Consider the following 18,228-nt stretch of genomic DNA (forward strand, 5'->3'; position numbering starts at 1 on the left):
TTTTGAGCTGAGTGATGGTATCATAAAAGGAAAAAAAAGGCATCATTTACCTATTCAGGTATTTATTTAAAAACTAGTACTTGCAAGGCACTGTGCTCACTGGTACACTAATAGGCCATGACCCCTGTTCTCAAGGATTTTTTCTTAAACACACATTGAGATTTTTGTTTCTACTAGAAGGAATACCATAGAGAGACATTCTATCACTTAATTGCAAGAGTAGACAAGGAAGAAAGAAGGAAAAATTTCAAGGATAGTTTACCTAATAATCAAAAGCTAATCTGTCCGTATAAATGCATTAGACACACAAAAATTGGCTTGTTAGGATGATCATTTTTCCTCTAATTTTTATAAGCCTCCCCCTAATACACCTTTATCTGAACCCAACCTGTCCCTTCTTTCACAGATTTAAATGGCTGAAAAATACCTCATTCCTGAAAACCAGTTTAAGAAATTACAGTGTTGTTCACCTATTTGGGTGTGGGGTGAGAGGGGCAACCTTCTAGCCCGTTTTAAACAATATTAATTACTTTTGGGTGCCACTAAATAATAAAAATTACTGGGCAAAGAAATTTGTAGTGTTGCAATATTACATTCATTCAAAACAAACAATTGAACTAACTTTATTGGTATTTTAACCAGACCGGAACAAGCTAATCTGCTTCAAGCCCTCTCACATATTTCTGTTGAAATTGAACTATGGGGATCCTGTTTTTACACTCCTTACAATTTGTGATGAGCTTTCAAGACACTTATACCTGTTTTTCAAATTTATAGTATTGGCTTACATTTTTTTTCTTTTATCTTTAAATAACTTCAAAGTCATTTTTAAAAATAAGTTATAGTTTCTAATGGAATGCTGAAACATTCACATATGTGTATGAAGCAATTAATTTGTGCTTTAGGAATTATTTTAGAGTTAAGCTTATTTAATTATTACCCAGGTGATAAGTCTTATTAAAATGCAATCGCTTTTGGGGCACCTGGGTAGCTCAGTTGGTTAAGGACCCAACTCTTGATTTTGGCTCAGGTCAGCTTCTCAGGGTATTGATATTGAGCCCCACTTCAGGCTCCATGCTCAATCAGGAGTCTGCTTGAGATTCTCTCCCTCTGCCCTTCTCCCTGCTCATATTCTCTGACTTGCTCTCAAATAAATAAATAAATAAATAATAAAATCTTTGAAAAATGCAGAAGCTTTTAATTTGCTTTCTCTTTGTTCCTTGCAAAACTGACTGAGAGGAATTTGTTTCTGCACAAATGAACTTAATTTGTTAATTAATTCTACAACCACTTATTGAACACCTACAATATACCAAAAAATTTGGTAGGGGGATGAATACGTAGCTAAAATTCATGCGGTCTTTAAGGAAATTCAGAGTCTAGCTCTACAATGATAATTTAAAATGCATACATTGGCGGTCGGGAAGACGGCGGAGTAGGGGGATTCCAAGCTCACTTTGTCCCACTGATACAACTAGACAACATTCACATCAGTATAAATAACCCAGAAAGTGACCTGAAAACTGGCAGAACAAACACAACTAGAGATAAAGAAAAGGCCACATCAAAGAAGGTAGGAAAGTCAAAGGTTGTTCACGGTGGGGTGGGAGCAAGTAGCTCAAAGAAGAGTGAAAAACTATCATGCCAGGGAAACTACAGAGAAGATAAATCTCAATAATACTTGATTTTTTTTTTTTGGCCACTCAAATTTTATTTTATTTTACTTTATTAAAGATTTTATTTATTTATTTGAGAGAGAGAGAGAGAGAAAGGGGGAGAGGGAGCACAAGTAGAGGGAGGGGCCAAGGGAGAAACAGACTCCCCACGTAGCAAGGATCCCAATGCGAGGATCGACCCCAGGCCCTTGGGATCATGACCTGAGCCAAAGGCAGACACCCAACCAACTGAGTCACCCAGGCGCCCCTCATCTTTTTTATTTTTATCTTTTTAAAGTTTTTATTTGAATTCCAGTTAGTTAACATACACTGTTATATTAGTTTCAGGTGTACAATATAGTAATTTAACACTTCCATACATCACCCTGTGATCATTGCAAGTGCACTCCTTAATCCCCATTACCTATTTACCCATCCCCCACCCATTTCCCTCCATCAACCCTCTGTTTGTTCTCTATCCTTGAGTCTCTTATAGTTTGTTTCTCTCTCTCTCTCTTTTCCCCTTCCCATGTGTTCATCTGTTTTGTTTCTTAAATTCCACATATGAATGAAATCATATGGTATTTGTCTTTCTCTGACTTATTTTGTTTAGCATAATATACTCTAGCTCCATCCACATCATTGCAAATGTTAAGATTTCTCTTTTTGATGACTGAGTAATATTCCAATATATATAATAATTATTATAATATATATTATATATATAATTACTATATTTATATATATAATATTTATTCTTTATCCATTCATCAGTGGATGAACATTGGGGCTCTCTCCATAGTTTGGCTATTGTTGATAATGCTGCCATAAACATTGGGATGTATGTAGCCCTTCAAATCTGTATTTTTGTATCCTTTGGGTAAATATCTAGTAGTGCAATTGCTGGATCATAGGGTAGTTCTATTTTTCACTTTTTGAGGAACCTCCAAACTGTTCTCCAGAGTGGCTGCAACAGTTTGCATTCCCACCAATAGTGCAAGAGGGTTCCCCTTTCTCCACATCCTTGCCAACATCTGTTGTTTCTTGTGTTGTTAATTTTAGCCATTTTGACAGGTATGAGGTGGTATCACATCATGGTTTTCATTTGTATTTCCCTGATGATGTGTGATGTTGAGCATCTTTTCATATGAACATTGGCCATGTATATGTCTTCTATGGAAAAATATCTATTCGTGTCTTCTGCCCATTTTTTTAATGAAATTATTCCCTTTTGGGGTGTTAAGTTGTATAAGTTCTTTGTATATTTGGGATAATAACCCTTTATCAGATATGGCATTTGGAAATATCTTCTCCCATTCTGTTGCCTGACTTTAAGTTTTGTTGATTGTTTTCTTCACCCTGCAGAAGCTTTTTATCTTGATGAAGCCCCAATAATTTATTTTTGCTTTTTTTCCCCTTGCCTCGGGAGACATATCTAAGAAAAAAGTTGCTATGACAGATGTCAAAGAGATTACTGCCTGTGTTCTTCTCTAGGATTTTGATGGTTTCATTTAGGTCTTTCATCCATTTTGAATTTATTTTTGTCCATGGTGTAAGAAACTGGTCCAGTTTCATTCTTTTGCATGTTCCTGTCCAGTTTTTCCTGCATTATTTGTTGAAGAGACTTTTTCCCATTGGATATTATTTGCTGCTTTGTCGAAGATTAATTGACCGTTTGGATCTGGGTCCGTTTCTGGGTTTTCTATTCTGTTCCATTGATCTATGTGTCTATTTTTATGTCAGTACCATACTGTTTTGATCACTACAGTTTTGTAATTTAACTTGAGGTCTGGAATTGTGATGCCTCCAGCTTTGCTTTTCTTTTTCAGGATTGCTTTGGCTATTCAAGGTCATTCATTGGTTTCATACAAATTTTAGGATTGTTTGTTCTAATTCTGTGAAAAATACTGTTAGTCTTTGAAAAAAATTGCATTAAATGTGTAGATTGCTCTGAGTAGTATAAACATTTCAACAATATTTGTTTTTCTAATCCATGAAGATGTAATTTCTTTCAATTTCTTTGTGTCATCTTCAATTTCCTTCATAAGTGTTTTATAGTTTTCAGAGTTTGGGTCTTTCAACTCTTTGGTTAGGTTTCTTCCTAGGTATCTTATTGTTTTTGGTGCAATTGTAAATGGGATTGTTTTCCTAATTTCTCTTTCTGCTGCTTCATTATTGGTGTATAGAAATGCAACTGATTTCTGTACATTGATTTTGTATCCTGTGACTTTACTGAATTTATTTATCAGTTCTAGCAGTTTTTTGGCAGAGTCCTTTGTGTTTTCTATATATAGGTATAATGTCATCTGCAAATATTGAAAATTTTACTTCTTCTTTGCCAATTTGGATGTCTTTTATTTATTTTTGTTGTCTGATCGCTGTGGCTTGGACTTCCAATACTATGTTGAATTAAAAATGATGAGAGTGGATATTCCTATCTTGTTCCTGACCATGGAGGAAAAGCTCTGTGTTTCCCCATTTAGGTTGAGGTTAGCTCTGGATTTTTCATAAATGGCCTTTATTAGGTTGAGGTGTTTCACTCTAACTCTACTTCCTTGAGAGATTTTATCATAAATGGTTGTACTTTGTCAGATGCTATTCTGCATCTATTGAAATGATCATGTGGTCCTTATTTCTTTTATTAATATGATGTATCACACTGATTGACTTGCAAATATTGAACTGCTCTTGCAATCCAGGAATAAATCCCACTTGATCATACTGAATGATTTTTTAATGTATTTTTGGATTCAGTTTGTTAGTATTTTGTTGAGGATATTTGTATCTATGCTCATCAGAGTTATTGACCTGTAGTTCTCTTTTTTTGTGGTGTCTTTATCTGGTTTTGGTATCATGGTAATGCTGGCCTCCTAGATTAAATTTGGAAGTTTTCCTTCAATTTCTTTCTTTTTTGGGGGAGGGGGATACAATTTGAGAAGAATAGTTGTTAACTCTTCTTTAATAGTTTGGTAGAATTCACCTGTGAAGCCATATGGCCCTGGGCTTTTGTTGCTTGGGATTTTTTTGATTACTGATTTAATTTCTTTGCAGGTTATTGGTCTGTTCAAGTTTTTTATTTCTTCCTATTTCAGTTTTGGTAATTTATATATTTCTAGGGATTTATCCATTTCTTCTAAGTTGTCCAGATGGTGTCATATAGTTTTTCATAATATTCTCTTATAACTGTTTGTATTTCTGTGGTGTAGGTTCTTATTTCCCCATCCCACATTTGTAATTTTTTGGGGTCCTATCACTTTTCTTTTTGATAAGCTTGGGTAGAAGATTATCAATTTTATTAATTTTTTTCAAAGAAAGAGCTCCTTGGTTCATTTATCTGTTCTATTTTTTTGTGTGTTTTGGGTTTTTTTGTTTGTTTGTTTTAGTTTTTATATTTATTTCTCCTCTAATCTTTATTATTTCCTTTCTTCTGCTGGCTTTAGGCCTCATTTGCTGTTCTTTTTCTAGTTTTTTTAGGTGTAAGGTTATGCTGTTTATTTTAAATTTTTAATACTTCTTTTTTAAAAAATATATATCTTTTATGTATTTTTTTTTAAAGATTTTATTTATTTATTTGAGAGAGAGAGCACATGAGAGGGGGGAGGGACAGAGGGTGAAGCAGACTCCCCGCCGAGCAAGGAGCCTGATGCGGGACTCGATCCCTGGACTCCAGGATCATGACCTGAGCCGAAGGCAGTTGCTTAACCAACTGAGCCACCCAGGCGCCCTCTTTTATATATTTGAGAGAGAGAGCAGGGAAAGGGGCAGAAGGAGAAGGAGAGGGAAAGGGAGAAAATCTCAAGCAGACTCTGGTGAGGAGCATGATGCAGGGCTCGATCTCACAACCCTGAGATGATGACCTGAGCTGAAATCAAGAGTGGAACACTTAATTGACTAAGCCACCCTGGTGCCCCAGATTGTTCTTGCTTCCTGAGGTAGGCCTGTATTGCTATATACTTCCCTCTTTGGACCATTTTTGGTGCATCCTAAAGATTTTGGACCATTCTGTTTTCATTTTCATTTGTTTCCATGAAATTTTTTATTTCTTCTTTTATTTTCTAGTTTATCCATTCATTGTTTAGTAGCATGTTATTTGAGCTCCATGTATTTGTGGTCTTTCCAGATTTTTTCTTGTCAACTTCTACTTTCATAGCATTGTGGTCAGAAAAGGTGCATGTTATGACTTCAATTTTCTTGTATTTGTTGAGGCTTGTTTTGTGGACTAATGTGTGATCTTTTCTAGAGAATGTTCCGTGTGGACTTGAAAACTTGAAATGAATGTGTATTCTGCTATTTTAGGATGAAATATTCTGATTATATCTGTTAAGTCCATCTGTTCCAGTGTGTCATTCAAAGCTTTTTTTTCCTGGTTGATTTTCTGTTTAGATGATCTGTCCATTTATGTGAATGGGTGTTAAAGCCCCTACTATTATTGTATTATTATCCATTAGTTCATTTAGGTTTGTTATTGTTTTATATATTTGGGTTCTCCCATGCTGGGTGCATAAATATTTATAATTGTTATATCTTCTTGTTGGATTGTCCCCTTTATTATTATATAGTGCCCTTATTTATCACTTGTTAGTCTTTGTTTTAAATCTTATTTCCCCAATATAAGTATTTCTACTCTGGCTTTCTTTCTTCATCCATTTACATGAAAAATATCTCTCCTTCCCCTCAGTTTCAATATGCAGGTGTCTTTATGTCTAAAATGAGTCTATTGTAGGTAGCATATCCACAGGTCTTGTTCTTTTTATCCATTCTGACACCCTATGTGCCTTTAAAACAAGATTTATTTATTTATTTTCGATAGAGAGAGAGCATGAGTTGGGGGGCAGAGGGAGAGGGAGAGAGAATCTCAAGCAGACTCCATGCTGAGCACAGAGCCCAATGCAGGGCTTGATCCCAGAATCCTGAGATCATGACCTGAGTCAAAACCAAGGGTCAGACGCTTAACTGACTGAACCACCCAGGTGCCCCACTAAAATGAGTCTATTGTAGGTAACGTATAGATGGGTCTTGTTCTTTTTATCCATCTTGACACCCTATGTGTGTCTTGACTGGAGATTTTTGTCCATTTTTATATTCAAAGTAATTATTGATAGATATGTATTTATTGTTATTTTATTACTCATTTTGTGGTTATTTCTGGAGATTTTCTCTGATCTTGTCTTTCTTTTGTGTTTTGTTGATTTTTTTTATTGACATACTTGCATTTCTTTTTCTTTATTCTTTTCAAGTTTATTAGCGGTTTTTGATATATGGTTACCATTAGGGTTGTGTATAACCTCTTCTGCATATAGCAGTCTATACTATGTTGATGGTTGTTTAATTTTGAACCCATTCTTTTCTCCTCTTCTCCCCACGTTTTAGGTATATCTTATTATATTTTATATCTGTTTTGTGTTTGTGTGTGAGTTCCTTAACTGACTTTTTACAGAAATATTCATTTTTACTGCTTTTGTGTTTCCTGTCTTTATACTGTAAATTTTGGTCTCTCCACTCAAGGATTCCCCTCTAATATTTCTTGCAGGGCTGAGTTAGTGATCATGAACTCTTTTGGTGTTTGTTTGCCTGGGAAATTCTTTATCTCTCCTTGTATTCTGAATGAGGGCCTTGCTGGATAGTGTATCTGTAGCTACAGTTTTCTCCCATTCAGCACTTTGAATATATCATGCCACTCCCTTCTGTCTTGCCAAGTTTCTATTGAAAAATATCCTGCCAGCTTTATGTTTTCTCTTGTAAGTTAAGGATATCTTTTGTTTTCTTGCTATTAAGATTTTTTTCTTTATCAGTGTAGGTTGAAAATTTAATTACAATATGTCTTGGTGTGGGCCTGCTTTTGTTGATTTTGTTGGGAGTTCTCTGTGCCTTCTGGATCTAGATGCCTGTTTCCCACCCCAAATTAAGGATGTTTTCAGCTATTATTTCTTCAAATGAAATTCCTGCTCCCTTTTCTCTATCTTCTTCTGGGTTCCCTATAATATGAATATTAGTACACTTGATAGAGTCACTGAGTCCTAGGTGTTCTCATGTTGCATAACTCTTCTGTTTCTTTTGTTCAGTTTCATTGCTTTCCATTACTTTTCTCCTAGGTCATTAATTCATTCCTCTGCTTCTCCAAGCCTACTGTTCATTGTATCAAGCTTGTTTTATTTACTGCATTCTTCATCATCTCTGATTGATTCTTTTTTAACTCTTTTATCTCTGTGGTAAGGGTCTCACTGATGTCTTCCATTCTTTTCTCAAGTCCAGTGAGTATCCTATGATCATTGCTTTAAATTCTCTATCAGGCATGTTTCTTATATCTGTTTTGCTTAGATCTCTGGCTATGATGTTATCTTGTTCTTTCATTTGGGTAAATTCCTCTGTCTTCTCATTTTGTCTGTCTCTGCTTACTTCTTTGTGTGAGAAAAGCCAGTTATGTCTCCTGCTTCTCAATATAATGGCCTGATGAAGAAGAGGTCATGTAGTGCCCAGGGCCTGGCACTTCAGGGAGTGTCTCCAGAATGTGTGTTGCATAACCTCTGCTATTGCGTTCTTGCTTCTCTGTCCTTCAGACCAATTATCTGCAGAGGCTCTCCTTTCCTGCTGTGGGCTTTGTTTGGTCCTTGACCTGAATGTGGCGAGTTTTAACTAGGTTTGCCTTGGTCTGTCTGTTTGTGAAATGAGACCTGACACCACCTCCACCAGAACTGAGGCCCTAAAAAACTCTCTGGTAGGGAGACATTGTGTGGACAGGGGTTTGTGCTGGTATTCTGGGAAGGGTCCTCCACAGTGGGATTGAGGTAAGTGTGATTGAGAAAGGTAGTCCACTGGAACACAGGGGGATGGGGCTTAGTGTAAACAAATTAGGCAGTCAGTGCGCCACTGTGATGCTTCCCAGATATGACTCTGTGTTTATGCTGAGTGGCAGGGGAGGGAAATGTTGCCAGTTAGATCCTTTATTCTTGGAGCAGTCTCTCCACAAATGCTGCCTCTCAGGGGCATGATCTGAGAAGATCAAATAATCTCCCTACTGTGTGCCCAAGATGCTCTTCAGATCACTTTTTCTATGCTGTATTCCCCATGTTGTTTGCCTGTCTTCTTTTCAAGAACAGCACAGTGCCCTCTAGGCTCTATCCCAGCCAAGCCCACTGACCTTTAAAATTCCAGGCTTTAAGCCCTGCTGATTGCAAGAACTCATGAAATTCAGCCCCTCTCGTTTTCTAAGCCAATGGTTATGGGGAAACTTTCTCCTTGTGCATTCCCCTGTGTGCTCCTCTCTCTTTCCCTTCTCCAGGACCACGGCTTCCTCCCCTCCCTAGTAGCCAGTGTCCTTTTCTCCCCTAAACCAGTTCTCTGCACTTCCTACCTTCTTTGATGTGGCCTCTTTTCTCCCTTTATTTGTGGAGTTTTTTCTGTCAGTCTTCAGGTCAATTTATGGGGTATTTAAGATGATTTGATAGTTATCTAGTTGTATTCATGGGACTAGGTGAGCCTAGGGTCCTCCTACTCCACCACCATCTTCCTGTCTTCTATTTTGTATGTTTTGAGGAAACTCCATACTGTTTTTCTCAGTGATTGCATCAGTTTGCTTTCCAACCAACCATGCACGAGGATTCCTTTTACCCCACATTCTTGCCAATGATTGCTTCTTGTGTTTTTGATTTTAGCCATTCCAACAGGTGTGAGGTGATATTCCATGGTTTTCATTTGCACTCCCCTGATGATTAGAGATGTTGAGCATTTTTTCATGTGTCTATTGGCCATCTGTATATCTTCTTTGGAGAAAGTTTTTGCTTGTATATAAATCTATGCTCTAATGTTGGGTGCTTAATTATTTACAATTTTTAGATCTTGTTGGTGTGTTGACCACTCTATTACTATATAATGACCTACTTTGTCTCTCTCTCTTTTTTTTTTTATTATGTTATGTTAGTCACCATACAATACATCATTAGTTTTTGATGTGGTGATCCACGATTCATTGTTTTCTTATAACACCCAGTGCTCCATGCAGTACATGTCCTCCCTAATACCCATCACTGGGCTAACCCATCCCCCCATCCTCCTCCCCTCTAAAACCCTCAGATTGTTTCTCAGAGTCCATAGTCTCTCATGGTTCATCTCTCCCTCCGATTTCCTCCCCTTCATTTTTCCCTTCCTTCTCCTAATGTGCTCCATGCTATTCCTTATGTTCTACAAATAAGTGAAATTATATGATAATTGACTTTCTTGGCTTGACTTATTTCACTTAGCATAGTCTCCTCCAGTCTCATCCATGTTCGTGTATGTTAAAGTTTATTTTGCCTGATATAAGTATGGCTATTCACATTTTTTGCCCAAAATGTCTTGTTTCCATTTTTTCACTCTCGTTTATGTGTGTCTCTAATGCTAAAGCAAGTCTCTTTTAGGCAGCATATTGTTTGATCTTGTTTTTATTTTGTTTTTATCCATTCAGCCATTCTATGTCTTAGAATTGGAGAATTAATCTATGTTTAAAGTCATTACTGATAGTAAAGACTTACTATTGCCATTTTGTTATTTTTCTGGGTGTTTTATAGATTTTTTTTCCTTGCTTCTTATTCTGCTCTGTGTGTGTGTTCATGTCTTTTGGGTTCAGTATACTTTGACTTATTTATTGTGTTCTTTTGTGTAACTTTTGTAGGATTTTCCCTTGTGGTTACCATGAAGCTTATATAAAATATCTTAAACTTGTAATACCTTCTTTTAAACTGACAACATCTTAAATTCAATAGAATTTGTAAATTTTATACTTTTACTTCTCTTCCCCCTCCCATTTTAAGTTATTGCTGTTATAATTTACAAGTTTTTTTTATATTGTGTAATGAACAACATATTGCTGTAATTATGGTTATTTTTATTATATTTGTTTTATTTTTTTAACTTTTACACTGGGGTTGTAAGTAAATAATGTACCACTCTTAACCATAATGCATAATCTAATTGGGACTATATATTCACTATTACCAGTGAGATTTACACTGATGTTTTATATTTTTATAATGTTAATTAGTGTTTTTTTTACTTGACTCAAAATACTATATCATTTTTTTGTAGAACAGGTCTGGTGGTAATGAACATCCTCAGTTTTTGCTTGTTAGGGAAAGTCTTTATTCCTTTTTTTTTTTTTTCTAAAAGACTACTTTGCCAGGCATGGAAATCTATTTTGACAATTATTTTCTTTCAATATTTTGGAAAATATCATACTATCCTCTACTGTTCTAAAATGTTTCCTCTATGAAATATGTTAATAATCTCATGGGGATCCCCTACTATGTAACTTATCTCTTCTCTTTTTCTGCTTTTAAAATTATTTCTTTGTCTTTGACTTTGACAATATAATTATAATATGTCTAAGCATAGCCCTATTTCGTTTCAACCAATTTGGTATCCTTGGGCTTCATGGATCTGAATGTCCATTTTTCCCCATGTTTGGGAATTTTTTAGACATTATTGCTTTAAATATACTTTCTTCCCTTTTCTCTTTCTCTTCTCTTTCTGAAATCCCCAAAATGTGCATATTATTTATTTTCTTTGTGTTCCACAATTCCCCTAGGCCTTCTTTACTCCTTTTTTTTTCCTTCTCCTGCTAGATGAATTTCAATGTCCTATCCTTTCTTCTGCATGATCAAGTCTACTTTTGAAACTCCTGAATTCTTCAGTTCAGTTATATTTTTCAACTCTAGGATTTCTGGTTTTTTTTTTCTTCTTTTTGATGGTGGCTATCTCCTTGTTGAACTTCTTGTTTAATTTATGCATTGTTTTATTAATTGCATTTAGTTGTATGTCTGCATTTTAACCTTTCTTAATGGGATTATTCTAAATTCTTTGACAGTTCACAGATCTCCATTTTTTTAGGGTCAGTTATTGGAGTTCTATTAGTGTCATTTGGTGGTGTCATTATTTACCTGATATTTTTTTATGATCCTTGATTACTTACCTTGATATCTGAGCATTTGAGTAACTGGCCCCTTTTCTACACTTTATATGTTTGCTTTGGCAGAGACAGTTCTTCACCAGTCAGTTCAGTAGGGTTTCTAGGTGTGACTACTGATAATGTCCTTGGGCAGATGAGGTCTACTATTATGGTCTATTTTTGGTTGAAGAAACTGTTTGAGCTCTGAGAGTGGGGATCTGGGGTGTACCACTGGCTAAGAATGAATGGGTAGGGCTGCTGGCTTTGTTCCTTACCCAGGCGAGGTTATAGGGTAGGCTCCACAATTGTTTGCATTCTCTGTTAAGACTTATTGGATGGTAGGGACTGGGTACTATATTTAGTAGTAGGTGGGGCTATGAATTAGCTTACCTGCCCTGGCCAGGCAACAGCATGGGACCCAGAGCCTGTACAACTTGTCTGGGGATCTGAATCAGTCAGTGTGCACTTAATTTCCTAGTCAGAGAGGGGAAGGCACAGGCTGTGTTCTCAGTTTAAGTGCCATTGTATGCACAGCTTTTGAATGGGCTATGCAGTTTTCTGTATGCTCTGGTTATGTTCCCTGGTTGGACAGCTAGAGGTTTATTCAACAATGAACAGAGCTACAGATTAATTTCTTTGCCTGGGCATAGAAGGAAAAGCAGGTCTAAGCTTGTAAAGCTCTTTGTTGTCTTAAGTCAAACTGACCCATAGCCCATGTTCCTTGATCAAAGAGGGCCACTGACTTTGCTCTGAAAACTATAAGCTTTTGGCTCATGTGGCACTGGGCTGCACAACTTCCAGGAGATGCACCAGCCCTTTTGGTCAGTTGGAGCTGAAAGACACTTTCCACAGTGGGTGGGACTATGTCACAGATTCCTTACCTGGGCAGGAGGGGGAGGTACTGAGAGCTATTCTCAGCCTTGGCTATGAAGTAATTTCCCTGCTTGTACATAGCACAAGAATGATCCATACCTAGTACTGGCTTTGCTCTGGGAGTAACCAGTTCTGCCCTCCTGCCTCTCAGCTTGAGTGCTTCTGAGCTGCATTGCTTCCAGAAATTGTTGCCAGGCTTTCTTGGGGCTTAAAGACATTCTACATGCAGATGGGGTTGTGATTGGTTCTTGCTTGGGCATAGGCAAACCAGGTTCTAGGGCCAGCAAAACTCCTCATCTGAGGATCCAAATCAGGCATATCCAAACCTTGCAAAGTTCCTTAGTCAGAGTTTGCCCCTGACTTGGCTCTGCAGATCAGCAAAGCTACTGGTTAGGATTACTTTTCGGGCACTTTGTATATGATCTTGGTCTGCTAAGATCCACGTATTGGTTGTTGCAAACCCCTCCTGTCTTCTCCATCACAGTCAGATGCCCAGGGGTTGAGCCCTGCAGATTCTCCTGCAATCCTCATGGTGCAAAATCAGATTAGGGGCTCCCACAAAGCAACCCACAATGCTGAAGCGGGGTTGGTTTTCCCCTAGGTTGTTTCCCATTGTAAAAGCCAGAGACTCAGGGGAAACCTCTCAGTGTGGTATTCTGCTGGCCTGGGGAAAGGACAATGTGGTCAATGTGTAGCCATTTCTCTTACTCTTTTAATGTAGTCTGTCTTGGTCTCTGTGGTGCAGAAGAGTGCTTCAGTCTCACCCCAGTGATCTAAGATTCTCTCATTTTTCTTAAATAATTGTTAGTTGTTTTTCTTGTGAAGGGTCGTGAAATCAGAAACAAGTTATGTCACCATTTTGGTGACATTACTCCTACTATAAGTTTTTGCTTTGTGGTTACTATGATGATTTCATGTAACAACTTATGTTTATAATTGTCTATTTTAAGTTGATAACAACTTAAGTTTGAATGCATTCTAAAGCTCAAAACTTTTACTCTCCCCCCCCCATGTTTTATGTTTTTGATGTCACATTTTACATCTTGTGTATTCCGTAACTAATCATTGCAGTTATAATTATTTGTACTACTTTTGTCTTTTAACCTTCATACTAGCTTTATAAGCAATTAATCCACTATATTTACCATATTTACATTTACCAGTGTGATTTATACTTTCATGTGTTTTCTTGTTACTGATTTGTGTCTCATCTCTTCAGCTTAAGGAAGTCCTTTTAATGTTTTTTGCAAGTCTGGTATAGTGGTGAAGAACTCCTTTAGCTTTTGCTTGTATGAATAACTATTTATCTCTCTTTAAATTCTGAATGATGACTTTGACAGATAGAGTATTCTTGGTTAGGATTTTTTTTTCTTTCAGCACTTTGAATATATCATGCTACACTTTCTGATCTGAAAAATGTCTGCTGAAACATCTGCGTATAGTTTTATCATTTTTTTGTATGTAACAATTTTTTTCTTTTGCTGCTTTTAAGATTTTTTCCTTATCTTTAACTTTTGACATTTTATCAAGATAAAAAGCTTCTGCACAGCAAAGGAAACAGTCAACAAAACAAAGAGGCAACCCACAGAATGGGAGAAGATATTTGCAGATGACACTACAGATAAAGGGCTGGTATCCAAGATCTATAAAGAACTTCTCAAACTCAACAACCAAAAAACAAATAATCAAGTCAAAAAGTGGGCAGAAGATAGGAAAAGACACTTCTCTGAAGAAGACATACAAATGGCCAACAGACATGAAAAAATATTTATCATCATCAGCCATCAGGGAAATCCAAATCAAAACCACATTGAGATACCACCTAATGCCAGTTAGAATGGCAAAAATGGACAGGGCAAGAAACAACAAATGTTGGAGAGGTTGTGGAGAAAGGGGAACCCTCTTATATTGTTGGTGGGAATGCAAGCTGGTACAGTCACTTTGGAAAACAGTGTGGAGGTTCCTTAAAAAGTTAAAAGTAGAGCTACCCTATGACCCAGGAATTGAACTCCTGGGCATTTACCCCAAAGGTACAGATGTAGTGAAAAGAAGGGCCATATGCACCCCAATGTTCATAGCAGCAATGTCCACAATAGCCAAACTGTGGAAAGAGCTGAGATGCCCTTCAACATATGAATGGATAAAGAAGATGTGGTCCATATATACAATGGAATATTACTCAGCCATCAGAAAGGATGAATACCCAACTTTTGCATCAACATGGATGGGACTGGAGGAGATTATGCTAAGTAAATAAATCAAGCAGAGAAAATCAATTATCATATGGTTCACTTATTTCCGAAACATAAGGAATAACATGGAGGACATTAGGAGAAGGAAGGGAAAGGGGGGAAATCGGAGGGGGAGACGAACCATGAGAGACTATGGACTCCAGGAAACAAACTGAGGGTGTTAGAGGGGAGGGGGGTGGGGGGATGGGTTAGCCTGGTGATGGGTATTAAGGAGGGCATGTATTGCACGGAGCACTGGGTGTTATACGAAAACAATGAATCATGGAACACATCAAAAACTAATGATGTACTGTATGGTGACTAACATAACATGATAAAAAAAAGAAACATCAAAAAAGAAAAAATTTTTGACATTTTAAATTATAATGTGTCTTGGTGTGGGTTCATGTTATTTGGAACTCTCTGGACATTTTGTATCTGTATGTTTCCTTCCTCAGGTTAAGGAAGTTTTCAGCCATTATTTCTTGAAATAAATTTTCTGTCTCTTTCTTTCTTCTCCTTCTGGGACTCCTACAATGTGAATGTTAGTCTGTTTAGGCTTTCCCATAAATTCCTTAAGCTATTCACATTTTTTCTTTTTTGCTGCTCTGATTGGGTGAGCTTCTCTTCCTTGTCTTTGAGTTCACTGATCCTTTCTTGCTTCATCTAGTCTGCTGTTGATCCCCTCTAATGTATTTCTCAGTCCAATCAATATATTCTTTAGCTCTGTGACTTCTGTTTGGCACTTTCTTATCTCCTTGTTGAAATTCTCACTTTGTTTATTTATTTTTCTCCTGAGTTCAGTCAACATCATTTTAAAAAAGATTCATTTATTTGAGAGAGACAGAGAGAGAGAGAGCAAGGGGAGGGACAGAGGGAGGGAGAGAGAGAATCTCAAGCAGACTTTGTGCTGAGCATAAAGCCCAATGCAGGACTTGATCTCACGACTCTTGAGATCGTGACCTGAGCTAAAATCAAGAGTTGGATGCTTAACCAACTGAGCCACCCAGGCACCCTAGTGAGCATCTTTACAAACATTACTTTGAACTCTTTATCAAGTAAATTACTTATCTCTGTTTCATTAAGTTTTTTTTTTTTTTTCCTGAGGTTTTATCTTTTTCTTTCATTTGGAACATGTTCCTCTCTTTTTTCATTTTCCTTTACACTCTGTTTTGGTCTATGCATTAGATGAAACAGCCACCTCTCCCTGTCATGAAGGGTTAGCCTCATATAGGAAATGAACCCTATTGTTCAACCCTGCCCTAGCTCTTGGTTGTGTCTCAAACCTTTGTGATTGTCCAGGCAGCCTATTTTATTTTTAATAGCTCCTAGTAGTTGAGGGTGTGCCAAGATGTCAGTGTCCCAAAGGGGAGGATCTCAATCACCATCTAGCTTCAGTCTGATTAGAAACCAGACCCTCAGACAACAGCTTTTAAAGAATGCAAATATATACAGTCCTGTAAGACTACAAGTGTGAGCCCCCACTGGACACTAGAGCCAAACTAGAGTTGTTCCCTGAGCAGCAGTCACAAAACTTGGGCCTCCACATAAGCATATGGGCTTTATTCTGGAAGATGCCAATGAGCTATAGTGAGGTAGAGGGACAGCACAATGGTAGTGTGCCCCAGGTTATGTTTTCCGAGAGCAACTTTATAGCTCCTAGATGTGTGCCAAACCTTAAACCTGCCCCTAAGACTGAAGTTCCAGGACAAGCAAGTAGGCCTCTTTAACAGAATAGCTGGGTGTGTATTTCAGTCTGCTGCTTGTGCAGTGCCTTGGGGGTAGTAGCCTTCCAAGAACTATTTTTCTGATTGTTACAGACCTGTGGGGCCCAGAAACATAAGATTCCCTGGCCACCAGAGCCAGGTATTCAAGGATTATCTCCTGGGTGGCAGCTGCAAAAACCAGGGCACCATACATAAAAACTGGGGCACCAGATACTTATATACACTACCTCAGAGATGTTGGCACTCTGAAGCCTGGCAAAGGAAGAACATGAAAATAGTGCCACCCTCTAAGGTCTCAAGAAAGGTTTACACTCAGGCCTTAGATATATGCTTAATTAGAAACTTAATGTTCAGGCTGCAGCTATGATAATAAGCTAATTAAACCGCTTTCACAGAAAGAGTGAGGTCTTGGGTCTGTTGTCCCTTGCTGTGCCTTCAGAGTGGTAGCTGTTAAAGAATGCTTCCTCCATTGGATACAGTTCTGTCGGACTAGTGAGTGTAAGCCCTGCCAGCCACCAGAGCCAGGCAATGTAGAGGTGCCCTCTGGCAGCAGCCACAAAAATCATGGCACCAGAAATGGTATAAACTCCTTTATGTAAGATACCAATGAGCTGGAGCAAGGCAAGGGAGTATAAAGATCACACCCAAGTAGTTCTCTTTCTCAGAAAGACTAAGTGTGTATTTCAACCTGATAATCTGTGCAGTATCCTGGTAGTGGTAATATACCACAAACTGTCTCTTCAATTAATACAATCCCATGGGACTTAAAATTGCAAGCCTGCTAGGTCTCCAGAGTCAGGTGATCAAGAGACATCCCTTAGGCAACAGCCACAAAAGTCGGATCACCAAATGTAAAAACTTGGGCACCAGATATGTGTGGAAGCTTTCTTCCAGAAGATACTAGTGCTCTGGAATGTGACAGAGGGAGAGAGCAAAAATTGTTTCCACTGGCTGCAGTGAGGTAAAGAAGGAGTACAAAGGTAGAAACTGCTGTAAAAAGGAAAAAAAAAAGGAAAAAACAGAAACCTAAAAAGTAACAAGGGAAAGGAAAATAAGGAAAGTAAGAATAAAAAAATAAAAAAAAGATGGTGCCCGCTGACTTTAGTAGGCCTGAGGGAGAGCAGGAAGATATTGTCTTCTTGCCTCGGTCCCTAAAGAGTATTAAGAATATTTCAGCAGATACCTGACCCTCAGACCAATGTTCTAAAATTCGCAAATTAATCTGTTTCACATAAAGTCTAGACACTTTTCAAGGGGCTGCTTTGTACTGAGCCCTAAAATGGGTGACTGTGCAAAGGAGGCCTTTAAGAGCTGTTTCTCAGTTTGCCACAGCCCTGAGGGTCTCATGGAGTTGAGGCTTGTTGACCTTCAAAGCCAGATGTTTTTGAGGCTTGTCTCTCACATATCAGTCTTAAAAATTGGGGTGCCCAATATGGGGTATAAACACTTTGCTCCTCAAGTTGAAGCTCCAGATTTTTGAATCCCTCCCCACCTCAATTGTGGATCACTGAGCCAGGGTTAAGAGTTTATGGTGAGATTGCATCTCAGCTTTCCTTACCACTTTGATGTGGTTTCCCTACACTTTCAAATGTAAAGGGGTCACTCTGCCAGTGTTTAGTTTTTATTTTTGTTTTTGTTTTCCCCATAGAAAATTATTCTCTATATAGCTCTAGATTTGATATGTCCTTGGGAGGAGGTGAATTCAGGTTCTTTCAATGTTGCCACTTTGAACTGGAACCAAATCTGTAAAATTTACCACCTCATTACTTCCTACTCCCCTGTATATTTCTAGCCAAACTATAGTATTCAGTATTAGTCACCTC

The sequence above is a fragment of the Halichoerus grypus genome, chromosome X, assembly GCF_964656455.1.
Source record: "Halichoerus grypus chromosome X, mHalGry1.hap1.1, whole genome shotgun sequence".
Classification (NCBI taxonomy): Eukaryota; Metazoa; Chordata; class Mammalia; order Carnivora; family Phocidae; genus Halichoerus; species Halichoerus grypus.